At 49.5% G+C, this 17213-nt stretch overlaps 1 long non-coding RNA gene across 1 annotated transcript in view; it reads left to right on the top strand.

Annotated features, from left to right (window-relative positions):
• The first annotated feature begins 3244 nt into the window (after positions 1-3244).
• Positions 3245-17213, top strand: part of LOC147702333 (uncharacterized) — a 33224-nt gene continuing 19255 nt past the window's right edge. Inside the window, exon 1 of the long non-coding RNA XR_015297226.1 lies at positions 3245-3341. This is a non-coding gene — a long non-coding RNA (uncharacterized LOC147702333). The remainder of the gene's footprint in view (positions 3342-17213) is intronic.

Raw genomic sequence — 17213 nt, 5'->3', positions numbered from 1 at the left:
CCGCCCCCAAATACTATTCTAACAAAGCCACCTTTCTCTCCAACCCCACATTTGGCCCGCATACCACAGCATAGTTCATAAACATTTTTTTCCATTTCTTCCACTGTATAGCAGGGTCCCCTGGACTCAATAGAGACATGGGGTGGGGGGGAGTCACGTTTTGCATGCTTACTCAGGGTTCTTCTGTAACTGTTAACTAGGCTTGAATGGATTAGTACCCCAAGTTTTCACATTAGACAGATAACATGCAAATAAGTGTATCTTTCCAAACACATTTTCCTCTTTACACGTGAAAATACAAAATAAATGCACTCTGTAGCCCACAAAGTGGCGCTGTTGTACTATAGGCTCTCTTTTAGTCAGGTCTCCTATCTTTACACTTGAATACTAGGTGTGCCCTTAGCGTGTGACAGGAAACCTCCACTAGGATATGAGGAGAATGAAACTCTTATAAACTCAACAGAAAACACAGCCTGAAATGACTTCCTACTAAGCTTTGATCGCAGATAACAGCTGATTGGCAAAAGGTCCCCGAGAAGAGTTAATTCCTCAAGTGGTCATGCTTTGGTGTTTTTTTTCGTATCGTGAAGTACCCGGGTTCACTCCAATTATGTCACTCAAAAAGCTCTGGCCATGTACGTTTTTTCCAGTTTCATTCAGCCTCCCACGCCGCACGCCGCACGCCTCAGATGCCGTTCGCAGCACAACACGCAGCCACACCGAGAAACTGTCACAATTCCTGGTTTCCCCCGCAGCGCTCTTCCTTTGCTTCAAGTCCCTTGCCGATGACAAGCGAATTTCCTCACGCCTTCACCCTTCATGCTTTTGCTCCTCTTAACACACCCATTAGTTATGTGCCAAGTCAGTTCCGCACCAATGTCCGCAAAGCCTCTTAACGCTAGCTCTCCGCTCCTAACTTCAGTCAGTCACACAGCATTTTCAGCGCTCTTTTCCCTGGTATCATGTTGTATATTGATTCTTCTTGTAATATGGCTGACAGTAGTCTTTAGCCCTTCCTTAGTGTTCCTACCTCCTTAGCTTCCCAGAATACCTGTGAGTGTTCTAATCTGTACCAGAGTGTTCTACCAGTGTCAGTTGATGGTCTGGTCAGCTGGCGAGGTTTTGTACTCAGCTGTGTCCTACAATAAATCTACATGTAATCAACTAGAAGTATCCTGTCATCTATCCCATCCTCGTCGCCAAAATGTTGTAAATAGGATGGTGATAGATGACAGGATACTTCTAGTTGATTACATGTAGGTTTATTGTAGGACACAGCCGAGTACAAAACCAAAATATCACTCTCGCTTTGAATTTTATTTCGTTACATGCAATGTGGCTTCCAATCTCATTTATTTCTCCCTTCGCCACACTTATGGATAGTACCTTCAGTTTCTTAAAGCGTAACGATTTTCTTCGTTATTCCTTCGTTGTGCTCTATACTTCTTTCCGTGTTGAGGTAGTGACAATCGTATTCCCCGTCCTCGTCGCCAGTGTAGTGGAGGTCCAAACATGCAAAGGAGACGGCATAAAAGTCTTGAAGTATTTATTGTAGTACCAGAAGTAACTGTCAACGACCTCAGCCACAGCTGGAGTCACACTTGAACACCAACAGTCAGCCGTCTATCACGGCGCTCGCCTTGGAACCCTCGCAGTGGTGACATTCTAAGTGATGTCACCACGGAGCGTTCCACGGCGTGCTACAGGACAGGAGGGTAGTGGGAGAACGGAGTGGAAGATACCACACGATTGCATTGCAAATGCTTGTTATGTTTTTTAACATTTGAATATTGACTTTCGAATACTGTCGCTGTAAATGGCACAAGCCTGTTTTGCCACAGACGTACAGTCCTGCACGTGTCATGGAGCATGTGGTGCAATAGATACGTTTTAGCTCTGGGGATTGCAGGCTATACTATAACAGCCTTCTTATAAACAGCCTCCCTTGGTGACCCCTGCCTGGGTAGCTTGAGCATTCGACTTGACCGTGCATGCTGGTAGAAGCAGACCGTTTGTATCTGTGCTGAGTCCGCTCTCCCACTTCTTCAGCATAATGCTGCAGTTGGAACATGCCTATAGGTAGAAGGGAGAAAGTAGAAGGGCCTGAGGTCATTATATAAATTTGAAATCCCGTTTTAGGTGAGCTTCTGAAAGCCATTGGGTGTATTTAAACTCCAGCTTTCCTGCTGCAAACATGGAACGCAGAAAGTGTGCTCACAAAAGATAAAATACTCACAAGCAAGTTTCCTCATCTGAAAAAAAGAAAGTATTTCCTTGTGATACTGCAGATACTAGTGGACAGGGCAGTTGCTGCTGGCTTGTAAACTCAAAAGAGAAGATAGCCAATGGAATCAGATAAAGATAAGGCTATAGCAGAGACGTGGAAAAGGAAGCAGATGCAAGGGTTTCAGCTCACAAGTAATATATCACATAAAAGAAAAAAATGTACTTATAGCTTAAAGAATGATTGACGGACAAGATGTTTTTAAAATCATGTGACCCAAACACAACTGATGATTTACCATTTAATAAAGAAGTTAAAATAGCCTTTTAAGGGAATGGAAGAAGATTGAGCAAATTGGATTTCTCAGATTACTGTTCTCTAAAAGGACTTTGATATACACTCCCAGTGGTGGTTGGTAACACACGAAAATGGTAGTCGACATAGATCAAGTTAAACAATATAAAATATATATTTCCATTTTCCATTTTAAAATGACAAAAAAAGTTTCTCTTCCCTTTTCAGCCTGCAGCACAACCTGTCCTCGTGTTCTCCAGCCTGCTCCCGACTCCACCACCACAAGGTCACAACTCCTTATCCAATCCCGGCACTGATCTCATGCTGCATGAGAGAAGTGTCTGGGTTGGCTGAAGCAGGCTGCTTCAGTGCTCTGAAGAGTACTGAAGATTGAATTACGCATGTTTGTTTAGCTGTAACAATGTAGCTGGCCACACCGACATGCTCAATTCACACTGAATGCGGCAGCCCGAGGCCACCGCAGGAGGCCACTCAAGAGGGCAGCCCTGTGGTGCCATCGGGCAGCCCACACCCCTCCTTTCTTCCCTTACGGTCAGGGACTCTGGTGGAGTCCCCTCCTGGGGCCCGGACAGGGCTGTGTCATGTCCGGTGCGGTAGGCGTGGTGAGGGGTATATATCCCCCCCTCGCCACGCTGACGACCTCTTTGTTGTCGCACGGGACACGCGCGGCCGCTGCCTCGCAGGACACGCCATCTAGAGGGGCCGTTTGTCCGTCCTTGCAGGCTCGTTCATGCCCCAAATGCAACAGCAGTTACCATTCGTCGTTCGGTCGTGCACGATTCTTCAGCAAATTTGGAGTGCGGTGAGTCAGCCATAGGTGTCTCCCCCCCCCCCCCCCCCCTTGTGCATCGGGGGTCTCCTTGCCAGTTTCAGTTGGGGCACCCTTAGCCCGCCTGCTTTAATCTATGCAGGCATAAGGGCCGCATGCGAGCGCCACCGTGGATGGCTTGGGGCGAGTGCAAGGGGGTTGCCAGCAGCGGGCCATGATCACGGTAGCGGTGATGTCAGGTCCGGGTGTGTGCGACAGTGGAGTATCCTGCAATCCCAGGATTGCAGTCGTTATTAGGAGACGGGTGATTGAGTGCAGCTATGGCTCCCGGTACTTTTTGCCGGTGGGGCGATAGGAGCATGGGGGGGCGAGATTGGGGTGTTAGCACTTGTACACCCGGTACCCCTCGCACCCACCACCCCCCCCTCCCCTTCGTCCCCCGGTCCCTAGGGGCTAGGGCACGCTTTGTATTCTGGCGTTCCCATCTAGCCTGGGTGATTACCGAGAGCGCGTCCTCTAACGTGGCGCTGCGGGGTGGGCGGAGCTTGAGCCCGTTAGCGCTGGGTTTTGCCACTTGGTTTGCGCCATCTGGAGCACCCTGGTCAGGCGCTCGCCGGCGACAGCAGGGGTCGAAAATAAAAGGAGAAACGTCTCAAGTGAGGAGAGAGTAGCAGGAACCTCCACGGATTTTCCACAGGGAGCTGCAGCTGAATACCCCAGCATTCTGCGGCAGGATGCTCGGCACGATGCTCGGCACTTTCCGTGATGTGACAAGGGAGCCAAGCTCGGCCCTCCTTGACAAAATGTCCCGCCCGCCATTTCGCAAGCACAAAAGTTAGTCCACCACGCAACGCCGGAGGGCTGGACAGCTGGGAGGCGGGAGCGGGGAGGGGAGCTGGATTGGGCCGGTCGCGCTGGGGGGGGAGGGGCCGCGGGGGCAGCAGTGGCGGGGAAAGGTAAAGGGAGGAAAGAAGGGATAAAGAAAAAAGGGAAAATAAGCAGAAATAAGGCACAAAAGAGCAGAGATGCAGAAAAGAGCAGAAAGGTGAAAAATAGAAAAGGTAGAAAAACGAGTGAAAATGAGTGAAGGAGCGAGGGAGAGAAAGGGAAAATGGGCAGAAATAAGGCACAAAAGAGCAGAGGTGCAGAAAGGTGAAAGATAGAAAGGGGAAAAAAACGAGTGAAGGAGCAGAGGGAGAGAAAGGGAAAATGGGCAGAAATAAGGCGCAAAAGAGCAGAGGTGCAGAAAGGTTAAAGGACAGAAAGGGGAGAAAAACGAGTGAAGGAGCAGAAAGAAAGAAAGGAGACAGAGGTCCACTGGACCACCAGGGATGAGGCGCAGGGAAACCTGCGGGTGGAGAAGGGCCTCGATCACCAACACTCAAGAGTGCAGGGGCAGGGGCACTTCACTTAATGGTGGAGCTGCAAGGGTGGGAGAGCAATTTCAATGACAGTGAGTCAGTGGTCTTATTCCGAGAGATTTAACTGAGCTAGAGGTGGTCAAGGAGCAGTTAAGGGCTTTAAGATCAGAGATCCAATGTTGTTTAGGGAGTCGATTATTTTTAGGAGCAAACAGGATGACTTCTATTTTTTTAGGGTTGAGTTTAAGGTGATTGTGATGGAACCATTGTTGAATCTTAGTCAAGGCATCATTGAGGTGAAGAATGTCTGCATGGGAATTGATTTTATAGCAGAGCTGGGTAACATCCGCATAGAGGTGATAGTTGATTCCAGCTTGCTTAAGAATGAGGGTGAGGGGTTCCATAAAGAGGTTACACAAAGAAGGAGTGAGGATAGAGCCCTGGGGAACACCCAAGGAGACTGGTTTAGGTTTAAAAGGCAATTGCTGATTTTAATCTGTTGGGTTCTGTACTGGAAGAAGGAGGTGAACCAATTGAGAACAGGACCATTGAAGCCGAACCTATCTTTGAAGGTGTTGAGTAAGGCAGAGTGGTTTACAGTTTCGAAAGCAGCCAAGAGGTCAAGAAGAAAGAGAAGGGAGGCCTTCCCCTTGTCGAGAGAGTGGTGGATATCATCAACAATGCTGAGCATCGCAGTTTCAGTACTCCAGTCTTTTCAGAAGCCTGACTGTAAAATGTCTAGAAGGCTAAATGAGTCAATGTGTTTATCCAGTTGGAGCAAGGCACATTTTTCAAGGGCCTTGGAAAGAAGAGGCAGATTAGAGATAGGACACAAACTGTTAAGGTCGTTGGGATCAGCAGTGGGATATTTGAGGATGGGAGAGATTTGGCCTAGCTGGAGGGAAACAGGAAAACACCCTGTAGTCAAGAAGGAGTTGATGATAATAGTCCAATAAGGAGCCAATATATGTTTTAAATCTTGGACGAGGTTGACGGGGAGAGTGTCACAGGTATGAGAGGAGGGATTAAGCTTAGTGATGATGTTAAGGACATCTCGCTCAGAAACTGGGTTAAAATAATGCCAAGATGCATTATTTTTTAACTGTGGACTGGTGAGGGAATGTTCAAGGGGGGTTGATGGTGTGGGGGAGATGAACAGAGTTATGAGGGGGCGACAATGTAAAAGGTGAGTGGAAGGGAGGACAACAAGGGGTGATGAGCACTGTGGGGAGGGTGTTGTGGCAAAGGAAAGATCAATCTTAGCGATTTTATCAGAGAGAAGTTCGCAATTTCTTCACATCTTTCGGTCAAGGCCGTCAATTTGGGAGGGGCAGAAGCTGTTTGATTTTTGATGATGCTAAATAGGTCTATTTTTAGCTCGGTCGAGTTGTGTGCGGAAGAAGGAGGCCTTTTTATTGAGGATGTGCTTTTTATAATTAACCCTAGCGGCTCTGAGGAGGGCAAGATTAGGGGGGGGATGTTGTCTCCACGCGCGTTCGGTCATCCTAAGTCCGGGTCTCTCATTATTGAGACCAGCATTGAACCAGGATTTGGCGGGGATATTTTTTTGTGATTTTAATTTGGCTGGAGCAATTCGGTCAAGAACCTCAATGATGGATTTGTTGTAGTGTTCAGTCACATCATTAGCATTTTGTGAGGGAGGTGGAAGTTGAAGTTAAGCTTTGATCTTAGTCTCCAATTCGTCAGGAGGAATAAGGTGAAGATTTCTGGTTAATTTCTTATGTTTGATGTTTTTGGGGAAAGGGGGAGGAGCAGCGCTTTTAATCGTGAAGAGGATAAGGTGATGGTCCGACCAGTCAATAGGGACAATGTGCGAAAGGGAAGCTAGATCATTACTAGTAATGATAGCATCAAGGGTAGCCCCTTTAGAATGTGTTGGTGAATGACAAAGTTGAACCAAGTCTGTAACCTCGAGGAGGTCATTGAGGATGTTAACCGAGGGATCAGCATTGCTATTCCAGTGAATATTGAAGTCTCAGAGGAAAATGTTTTTGGAATTGGAAATCGAGGCTTGTGAGAGTAGGTCAGACAATTCCTCTAGAAATGGAAAAGGTTCACTCGGGGGATGGTAAATATTATGTAGCCAAATAGAGGGGGGCCCCTGCACTTTAAGTTCAGCTCCCAGGTATTCAAAAGTGGCTTGATCAGAATTCTTGACAAGGCAGAGTCGGAGTTCATCTTTAAAAATAATGGCTAGGCCTCCCCCAATTTTGTCATGCCTATCTTTTCGGAGGATGGAGTAACCCGGGGAAGAGCAAGTCAAGAATCGATGAAGAGTGAGCCTTGAGCCAGGTTTCCGTAAGAAAAGCTATGCAATGGCTTCGCTAAGGATGGTTTCCGCGATTTCTGATGCATGTCGTGAAGCCGATCGACAGTTGACCAGCATACAGTTGAGGGGTTTATGGTTGGTTTCAGGGGAGGAGTCAGAACGCATAGTGGTGCATTGCGGGGGAGATCTGAGCGCTCCAGGGAAGGTAGGTGTACGGCTAATCCCTAGGATCACGGGAATAGTGGAATGCAGTGTAAGAGGATCAGTAGTCGCAGTGAGTTGCGGAGGAAGCCTGGGCGAGCCAGTGGAGGCAGGGATGCGCTTCTCCCCAGGATCACCGGAATAGTGGAGTGAGGCGTAAGGGAGTTGACCGTCATGGAGCTAGGTAAAATTTAAGTCCCGGGAACCGGAGGGGAGTGATCGGTTGGAGCTTGGGATGGGAAAAGGGGGCAGTTCCCAGGAAGTCCCTCAACTGACGTGCCATAAGGAGAAGTACATCCATATAGAGGGAAAGAGGGGTTTGTATGTCCGCCACCCATTGTGAAGGGATGCTTGGCAGGTTTGGAATCAAAGAGGGAGTTAAAGTATTTCCTGAGAGATGAAAGTTCTAACGTCAAGATAGAGAGGTGGAGTTCAATGTTAAGAAGCGAATGGGTTAAAAGCATGGATGGTAAGGAGGAAAAGAGGTCTTTAGGGAGAGGGGCAGGTTCCTCATTAGCCAGGGGGAGAGGAATAGGAAGTGGATGTGGAGGAAAACCAGGCGGCGGGAGGTGAAGGGTTTTCCGGATGCGAGACGGAAGATGAATTGTGGTGTGAGCGCCCATATAACCAGGGGTCTGATGGGTGCTATGGGAAGACGAGGGGGAAAGGGGAAGGTGAGGAGAGGTGCTATCAAGGTGCAATCAAATCTATGGGGGTGGGAATCATTGAGATTAGAAGGGATCTGTGACAATCGTGGAGCAGTAGGGGGATAATGTGAGGGGACTCAGTATGTAGGGAGATCGGAGTAGGGGGCTCAATCTGAGGGGCAGAGGGGCATGAGTGTTAAGAAGAGAGTGATTGGAATTGAGTGGGAGCGCATTAGGGGAAGTGGAGGGGATTTGGGTGGCTAAGAGGGATGTTTTAAGAGGCATTTTTCTTGATACCCTTGCATCCAGATAGTCAATATTTATTTGCCTTCCGGCTCAGAAACCAGGTCTTGGCATGGTGCCGAGTTCCTTAAGGGTATACAGAGAGCCCCTCAATTTTCAATCAGATTTTGAAGAAGTGTCTGGAGTCAATGGTGATGCCCAATAACTCAGTTTTAGTGCAGTACGTCAATGATTTGTTGGTTGCATCGTGAACAAAAGAGGCTTGTGTGGTTGATACGACTGCTCTATAGAATCATTTCACAGGAGGAGGGCTTAAAGTATCACCAGCAAAATTACAATTTTTGTACAAAAAGAAGTTCTCTATTTAGGACATAACATTGAGAAAGGATAGAGGAAGTGTCTCAAGATCGGATCAATGCCATTTTGCAAAAGAATCCACGAGTACACAAAAGGAGGCTCAGATGTTTCTGGAAATGGCTGGATATTGCAGGCAGTGGATACCTAGTTTTCACTGATAGCCAAGCCATTACAAAGGTTGACACATAAAGATGTGTCAGATCCTATATATCTGAATGATGAATGCATGACAGCATTTCTTGAACTGCGAGACAGTTTGTGTCAAGCTCCAGCCTTGGGAATGCCCAACTTCAACAAGAGCTTTGCATTATTTTGCATTGAACTTGCTGGTTGTGCACTTTAGAATCTAATACAAATACACGGAACAGCAGGCTGTTGAGTAGCATATTTATCTTCTAAGTTGGATAATATGGCTGCTGCATTACCTGGATGTTTAAAAGCAGAGTGCAGCTAGTTGTATGAGTTTGGAACAGACTGAGACAATTGTGATGTGACATCCATTGAAAGTGTATGTGCCACATTCTGTTGAAATTCTGTTACCGCGAACTCGCACACAATAAGTTACAAGCAGTCACTTAACAAAATACGAGCAAGTGATTCTGGGAGCAGAGAATGTGTCTGTGATAAGATGCACAAGTCTGAATCCATCTACCTTGCTACTGCTTCCCAGTTGCGAAGTGGTGATAGACGAAACATCAGGATTGTTTGGATGTGACTGAATTGTGTACAAAGCCAAGACCTGACATGCAGGATACTCCATTACCTGAATCTGATCATGTTCTGTTTGTGGATAGATCGTGCTTGATAGATTCTGAGGGGACCTTGAGAGCTGCATATGTGAACTGTACAGTGATGAGTGCCATTGAAGCATCATGGCTGAAAGGAGTGAGTTCAGCACAAGTGGCAGAGTTGATTGCGCTAACTAAAGCATGCTGTATCGCAAAATAAATGCGAGTCACCATATTTACAGATCGTCAATATGGTTTTGGGGTGGCACATGGTTTTGGGCAGATATGTTCAGAACGTGGATTTATGACCTCTTCGGGTTCACACATACGAAACGGACAATGCCTATAGAAGCTATTGATGGCACTACTATTGCCAGCCCAAATTGCGGTGGTGAAATGTTCAGCACATAACTCTGGTTGTGACTATATCACTGTTAGGAATAGGTATGCTGACGAAATTGCACGATTTTGTGCCCAAAATTCAACATTTAAAAGAACAATCTGATGAATCGGAATCCAGACAAATGTTTTCAGCTGATGAAACTTGGGAAGAAATCAGAGAATTACAAGATGTAGTTACTGAGGGAGAAAGAGCAGGGTTCATAAAAGCAGGATGACGTGTGGATTTACACGGATGGAAGGCCAGTATTGCCAGATAGTTTATTTGCACCTGTGGCAAGAGTCTCCCATTGTCCGACTCATGTGGGCAGAGATGCTATGATTATTATTATATATTTTTTTGGAATATATTTTATTAGCATTTCTTAATCATTGGCAATGACGTTCAGTACATATGACGATAATAAACTGTTGAAGAGTAGAAAAAATAATTATACAGCATTTGTAATCTTTTGTACACCATTAAACCAACTGCATTGCTCAACAGTGATGTGCATAGTAAATGAGAAACTGTTCTTGTGTTGTGGTGGTTTTGCAAGTAGGCCGTTGAGGCCGCATGTGGTGTGACGTCTGTCTCTGTATATGTGGTGTCGTCCTGAACTGACGATACTGCTGGGGAGGATGTGATGATGAGTTGTGGTGTGGGGCTGCATGTGCTCCCCAGGGCAATCTGTTCCTTGACCATATCCTGCAGTCAGTGCGCAGCGTATCGTGCATCATATTCGCTTAAGGGGAAATGTTGAATGCCAGATGAAGTGTAACTGCCAATATCACACATGCAAACTTAGAAGAATCTTACCAGTGGTGAAAGTACCCTGGTTTTTGTAACATAACCATTGTATAAACAGGGAGGTGGGATAATTCATGGGAGAAAAGAAGGAGAAGAACGAAGAAAGACTTCTTCAGGTGTGCAAGTTGGAGGAGGGGAACTGCGAAAAAGGAGGGTCCGAAATAATTATAGGTAGGTGGGAGTGCCAAAGCTGATGCTAATGAGGCGTGAGAAATGCCGATGTGTTATCGCAGGGGAAGTTCCATTAGGTCACGGCAAAGATGTTGGCCATGTCCATCGTGTGGGGCTTGGGTCCCTGTCTAGGGGGAAGGGAAGGAGAGGGGAGAGTTGGTGCAGTCGTGTCTAGTATTTAGGGGAGCGGTAGCACCGGGGGCGGGGGGTTGTTTGGTACTTTTTGCGGTATGTCCTTGTGTCATTGTTGCGCGGTAGGTTTGCATGTCGTGTCATGTGTCCAGTTACAGCGGGGAGAGAGGTGGCGGGCGTGGGGTGTCACTACTGTGTCCCATGTCTGTGGTCTGTTTTGAAAGAGGGCCATATCTCAAGTGATTCCTTGTTCTATGCTTCCCTGCTGGAAGGACTGCAGGGTATCATCCCATAGCTGTGCAATGGGGTATTTTCTCAGTCCCGCCGTCTCCTCTTGGTGCAATATTGTGCCTTCCGCCCTCCCCCAATTGGTAAAGGAGGCATGCCAGTGTTGAGCATGTGGGGGTTCGCTGTTTTTCCAGCGTTTGGTGAGCAGATGCTTGGCCGTGACAAGACCCAGGTCCCAAAACCTAGCCGGTACTTTGTTCAGTTTAGTCCTTTTATAGAGCCCCAGGATGCAGGCTTACCATGTGCACGGTATGCCCTTTTGGGTGCATTGTGCCAGCAGTGTTATGATCGTGTCCCAGTATGACTGAATGCTGGGGAACAACCAGAGCATGTGTAAGAGGTCCGCTCCAATCAGGGAGCATCTCCGACATGCAGTGTCGGTGACCGAGAAGTATCTGTTAATTTTATCAGGCGATAGATAAGCGCGGTGTAAGATGTAAAATTGTCTGATCTTGAAGCGGGAGTTACGTGGAACATTAACTGGGCTATTCAGCACCATTACCCATTCTTTGTCCATCCAGGCCCTTCCTCTATCCGCCGCCCATTTGTCTCTTAGCTGTAGGGTGGAGTGTTGTGTATGTGTCAAGAGAGCTTGCGCTAACCAGTGCACCACGTGGGTGCCATTGCCCATGACATGTAGATATTGCATGAATTGGCGCATTGACGGCTCCTCAGACATGTCACCCCAGGTATCGGCTAGCGTTCGGACCAGGGACGCATGCAACAGAAACTTTCCGGCTTGCAGGCCAGTGTCCGCAGTGAGTTCAGCAAAAGTGAGCAAGGCTCCGTCCACGTAGAGGTCTCCTAGTGTCTCCACTCCCGCCTGTGCCCATCTCTCCAGCATGGCTTCCGTTACCACTCCATTCTCTCTGGGAGCGCCCAGCAAGGGGAGAACTGGGGAGTACGGCTTCACCATTCGGGTTAGTTTTAGGCAGTGTAAGAAGCACTTGCGCGCCACCGCTAGGTGTAATTGTGAGGGGATTTGGTCTTAGCCAGGGGATGGAACAACGTGCAAATTTGTGTGTGGGTCCAGTGAGTGGTGTCTGTGGCAGTGTCTCCCAAATTTCTGCCACTCAGCCATCCCGATACCCATTGCAGCTGTGCTGCCAAATAGTACAATTCCAGGTTGGGGACCGCCAGGCCCCCAGCTTCAGTGGTCATATACAGCTTTGCCAGCGCTACACAGGGTCTACCTGTATTCCAGATTAGGTCGAGGAGTAAGGCTTCCAATTCACGAAACACTCTGGTAGGAACGTAGTTCGGGATATTGGCGTAATAATACAATAGTCGTGGTAGGACTATCATTTTCGTCAGCGCCACTCTGCTTGGCACAATCAGGGGCAGGGTTTTCCAGAAGGCCATCTGCACGCGTATTGAGGAGATCGCTCTCATCAGGTTCCAGTCTAGTATGTCTGATGGGTTCCTGTATATGTGTATTCCCAAATACCGGAATGTGGTGGGATACCATTTGAGTCTTTCGCCACCAATTCGGACATCACATTCAGGCGTCTCCGGTCTAAATGGATAGGTGCCCAATTTGGTCCAGTTGACTCTTAAGCCTGACATGTCCTCAAAGGCCTGAAATATGCCAGCTAGAGATCTCGGGGTGTTGGTCAAATCCCTGACGTATAGAAGCAGGTCATCCGCATAAAGCGAGACTGCGTGCATACCATCCGCCATCGGAATTCCCCATTCCTTCCCCCGTGTCCGTGGTATCGTGGCCAAAGGCTCTATAGCCATGGAAAAACAGTAGTGGGGACAGGGGGCAACCGTGTCTGGTGCCCCTTCGCACTCGTTTGGCATCCGAGAGGAGTCTGCCCGTGCGCACACGGACGGTGGGTCTTTGATACAGCAGGTTAACCATGTCAGTGTAACCATCCCCCAGGTCTTACTTTTCCATCACTGCTGCCAGGTATGGCCACTCCACTGAGTCAAATGCCTTTTCGAGGTCTAATACTAGGCACCCCGATCGCGGCCATTGACGGGTAGCGTATTCTTGTACACGAAACAGCCTGCATATATTAAATGAGGTGTTGGGTGTGGGAACAAAGCCGTTCTGGTCTTGTTGCACCAGCGTTGGAACCAAAGGGGCCAGTCGTTGGGCTAGGGTAGAAGCGAGTATTTTATAGTCTGTGCTTAAGAGGGCCAACTGGCGATAGGAGCCCATGCGTGTACCATCTCTGCCAGGTTTGAGGATGGAGATAAGGTGGGCCTCATTCAGCGTGGGAGGGAGGAATCTTCCGCGGCCGCTGCATATATTTTCAGTAACTCAGGAATGAGGATGTCTGAGCAGGTCAGGCCGTCCGGGCCGGGGGATTTGCCATTGGACAAGTTAAAAATGGCTGTGCGAAGCTCCTCAGATGTGAGCGGTGCCCCGGGAACTTCCTGTTGCGCAGCAGTCAGTTTTGGCATTTGCAAAACCGAGCGGTATTCCACGATATCAGCTTGGGGGGACTCGTAGGCTGGAGTTATATAGTGACTTGTAGTGTCCTATGAAAGCTACGTGTATTTTATTTTACGTGTAGACCACCTCATCTCATTAGTGCTTATCGCTGACACCGGCGTCGCACGATCCTCTTGTTTAATTAGCCAAGCTAATAGCTTGCCTGGTTTGTCGCTAAGGTGGTGTGTGTGCTGAATGAGCTGCGTAATTAAGGTTACGGAGTCGTTCCAACAGGCGCGCGTGTTCTGCGCGCGCCGTCAGTAGGGGGCCGTCAGCTCCATTTATTGCGTCCTGTTCCCGTTGTAGTAGATCAGTCTCTACCTGTGTCAAGTCACCCTCTAGTTGTTTCTGCATGCGATCCTGTGTGCCCAAGCAGTGTCCCCTAATCACAACTTTAAAAGCGTCCCATTCGACCTGGGGCGAGGACGCCGCGTCTGCTTTGTCCTCAAAGTATTGCGCTGTTTGTGTGAGAAGGGAATCTCGGAATGCTGAATCTTGCAATAGAGCTGGCTGCAGTCTCCAGGTGGGTACAGGTGGATGCGGTCGTTCCCATGCTATGTCAATTATGTGCTGGTTGTGGTCAGAGTGGGTGCGGCCCATGTATCGTGTGTCAATGACATGGGGTAGTAGTTCAGCAGATACCATGTATCTATCCAGTCGAACGTGTAGATTATGCGCTCCTGAGTAGTATGAGTATACCTTAGTAGTGGGATTGTATGCGCGCTATGCATCTTGTAGGTCCCATTGTGTGGCCCAGCTGGCCAACGCCCTCATGGCCCCATGCGCAGGCGTGCCGGGTTGAGGTGGGGAGGAGCGATCTAGTGTTGCGTCTAAGATACAGTTATAATCTCCTCCCAGCAGCCATGGGACGCCATGCCACTGCGCTAATGTCATCGAGAGTCGTGCAAGGAAATCTCCCTGGTCAGTGTTCGGAAAGTACAAGGAGCCCAGAACCACCGGTTGTCCATCCAGCCTGCCCCGGACTACCACAAATCTACTGTCAGGGTCGACATGTGCGTGGTACACTGTCAGAGGGGTCCCAGGTCTAACCCACAGTAGCGCCCCTCGAGCGTATGAGGAGTAGTCTGTGGCTTATAACTGCCCACGCCACCTGTGGTGTAATGTACGTGTTTCTGTTTTGTTCAGATGTGTCTCCTGTAAGAGTGCAATATGTATCCGGTGGTGTTTTAGATGGGAATATATCTGGTATCTGCGTGATGGTGTGTGCATGCCCCTGACGTTCAAGGTACACATTTTTATCTCAGCCATGTCTGCCGTCTAGGTGATTCCTATTCCCTCCATCCGCCCCGACCTGCCCCATGTAGCCTTCCCAGGCCTCCCGCATCTCCTCTCGCCTGAGCATAGGTGTTAGCAGGTAGTCCTCATGGATGCAAAAGGGGTGGGGACATAAAAACACAACAGACCAGGATAGGCCATAACAATAAAAATACCAAAAGGTCGGTTGCTTAACATGCCGCCGTCCAAACTCTCAAAAAGAGATAATAAACCTTACAATTCTAGGGGGTGTTAAGCTTTAGGCACAAGATTGCGAGTTAGTAGTGTTATTCACAAAAGGGGTGTTTTCCCACCCCGGGCCGTAGAGAAAAGGCCGCAGCCAGCAGGTGTCACAGAGAGTATCACAGCTTAGTTCTGTAGGGATGCGTCTGCCCAATGCAAGTCTCCAAGTAGAAGATCGTGTGGGGGCACATGTCTCTGGTAGATCCGGGCCTCTAGTAGCCTGATTTCAGCTGTCGTGGATAGGGGGAGTTTGGCATTAGCATGACACATCAACAGCATTCAATGTCGGGAAGTATTACTCACTGCGTCTCATCGCCGCCAGCCCTCCGGGGCAAGGGAGTCCCGCACTCGTCACACCCGGGCTCCACTCGCACCGAGCCGAGCCCGGGAGACACAAGCAAGGCAATGTCAACCATGCGTCATGCAGGAGGATCCTGTTGTTCTTTTCAGCTGAGTAGATATGCTGTCTGTGGCGTAACATCGGGTGGCTCTGTAGATAGTTGGGAGTCTGGTATTTCGTAGATGGCTTCATCATCACTCGGGAACGCTCGCGGGCTGGCGTTCAGGGCAGAGGACGAAGCCGGAGAGCCGCTGATTTCCGTGGCCTTGCGGAGTGCATCCTGCTGTTCCAGTAGAACCTGGTCTGTGTGTGGGGAGCGGGTCGTTGCCTCCTGTGTTTGGTTGGGTGTGGGCGATTTGCGCCTGCAGCGTCGCCGCGATCCACATGAGCGCGACATTGTGGCGGTTCCCTGTGCCCGCCGGGGCGTCTCGCCCACTCCGCCATCCAGCCAAGCTTCAAATTCTTCAGGGCTAGTAAAAAAGTGTGTCTTGTCCTGTGCCACCACTCTCAACTTGGCAGGGAAGAGGAGCGAGTATTTGAGACTCGCCTGTCGCAGCCTCCGTTTTACAACAAAGAAGGAGTGTCTCTGACGTTGTACTTGAACTGTATAGTCGGGGAAGAACATTATTTTGGCGTTATCGATCTGGATCTCTCCGAGTTTCCTGGTTTCACGTAGAATTGTATCACGGTCCCTATAGTTAAGGACACGAAGGAGCAGCGGCCTAGGGTTGGAGCCCGAGGGAAGTGGCCTTGTGGGTACACGATGAGCGCGCTCCACCACAAAATATGGCGACAGCGTGCCTTCTGGCAGGATGGCTCTCAGCCAGTCTTCCACACGTTGTGTGGGGTCTGTCCCTTCCCACTTTTCCGGCACACCCCCGAGTCTGATGTTATTTCTTCGTGCCTGCCCTTCTGCGTCCTCAGCACTGTCTTCCAGAAACTCGACTCTGTTCAGGAGGTCCTGTATGTGCCTATCCGCCTGGGTCACCCTGGGTTCTAGATCTGTCACCGTACCCTCCTGCGATTTGGTGCGGTCTGCCAATTTTTTGTGATCGGCCCTAAGGTGATTGAGATCAATCGCCACGTTGTCAATTTTAGTCTCCAGTGAGGTACAAGTCTGTTGGAGTGACTCTTCCAGGCGTTCCATAACAGCTAGCACATTGTCCAGTTTCGTCGTTACGTGGTCAGTATTCATTTGTGGCGGCAACTTGTCTAGCTTCCCCTTCGTTGATGCATCTCCCCTGCCAGTGCGTGTCTTCACACCCCCAGACATGAGCAAGGCAGTGGGCAACAGCGTCCGCCGCGTCCGAGGGGGTCCGCACCGGCGGGGAGCACTCCGTCGCGCTATTCAGGCAGTTGGGGTATCAGGGCTTGACCACTCCGAGAGGCAACCAGGAAGCGCAGTGTGGGCGCCGTCAGCTTTCCCCTTATCAATACTGGGTGCAGTGACCAGCGAGGGCAGACGATCGATTAAGGGCTACTAAGCATGGCAATCCATAAGGCTATGTGGCTGGAGGTGCAATGTCTCTACGCGGCAGTTCAGAGTATGGCGTGTTGCGTTAGGTTCCCCTCGTCCTCGTTATCGCATCGGAGCATGTACCTAGTGGGGTATGCAGTCTCCGTTACGCTGGGGGGTGATTGCCCTCCCCCTCTTCCACCCGCATCTTCCAGTTGTTGTCTGCAGCAATGGGGTCTGCGAGATCGACAATCCGGGGGGGCCCCCCCACAGGTAGCCAGTGGTGGAGTTCCGATGTGTCAGGGCAGCAGTGCGTCCCGGTTGTGGCCAGGCCTCAGCAAGCCGGATGTGCGCGCCCTTCCCTAGTGCTCGCCCCTGAGGGATCCCGGCCCCACGCGTTGCGAGGGTCCGCCGCTAGGCCCAGTCCCCCAGTAGGACCTCCAGCTATTCTCTAGGTCGCCTTCCCATCAGGGCCGCTAAGTCTCAGTCGTGGTGCGGGGTGATCGGGTGCGTTCCTTGGCTGTGGGCTCCCGTAGATGGC

The sequence above is a fragment of the Lissotriton vulgaris genome, chromosome 7 (genome assembly GCF_964263255.1).
Source record: "Lissotriton vulgaris chromosome 7, aLisVul1.2, whole genome shotgun sequence".
NCBI classification, from domain to species: domain Eukaryota; kingdom Metazoa; phylum Chordata; class Amphibia; order Caudata; family Salamandridae; genus Lissotriton; species Lissotriton vulgaris.
Note: the sequence above shows the minus strand (reverse complement) of the source record. Positions and strands in the feature narration are given on the sequence as shown.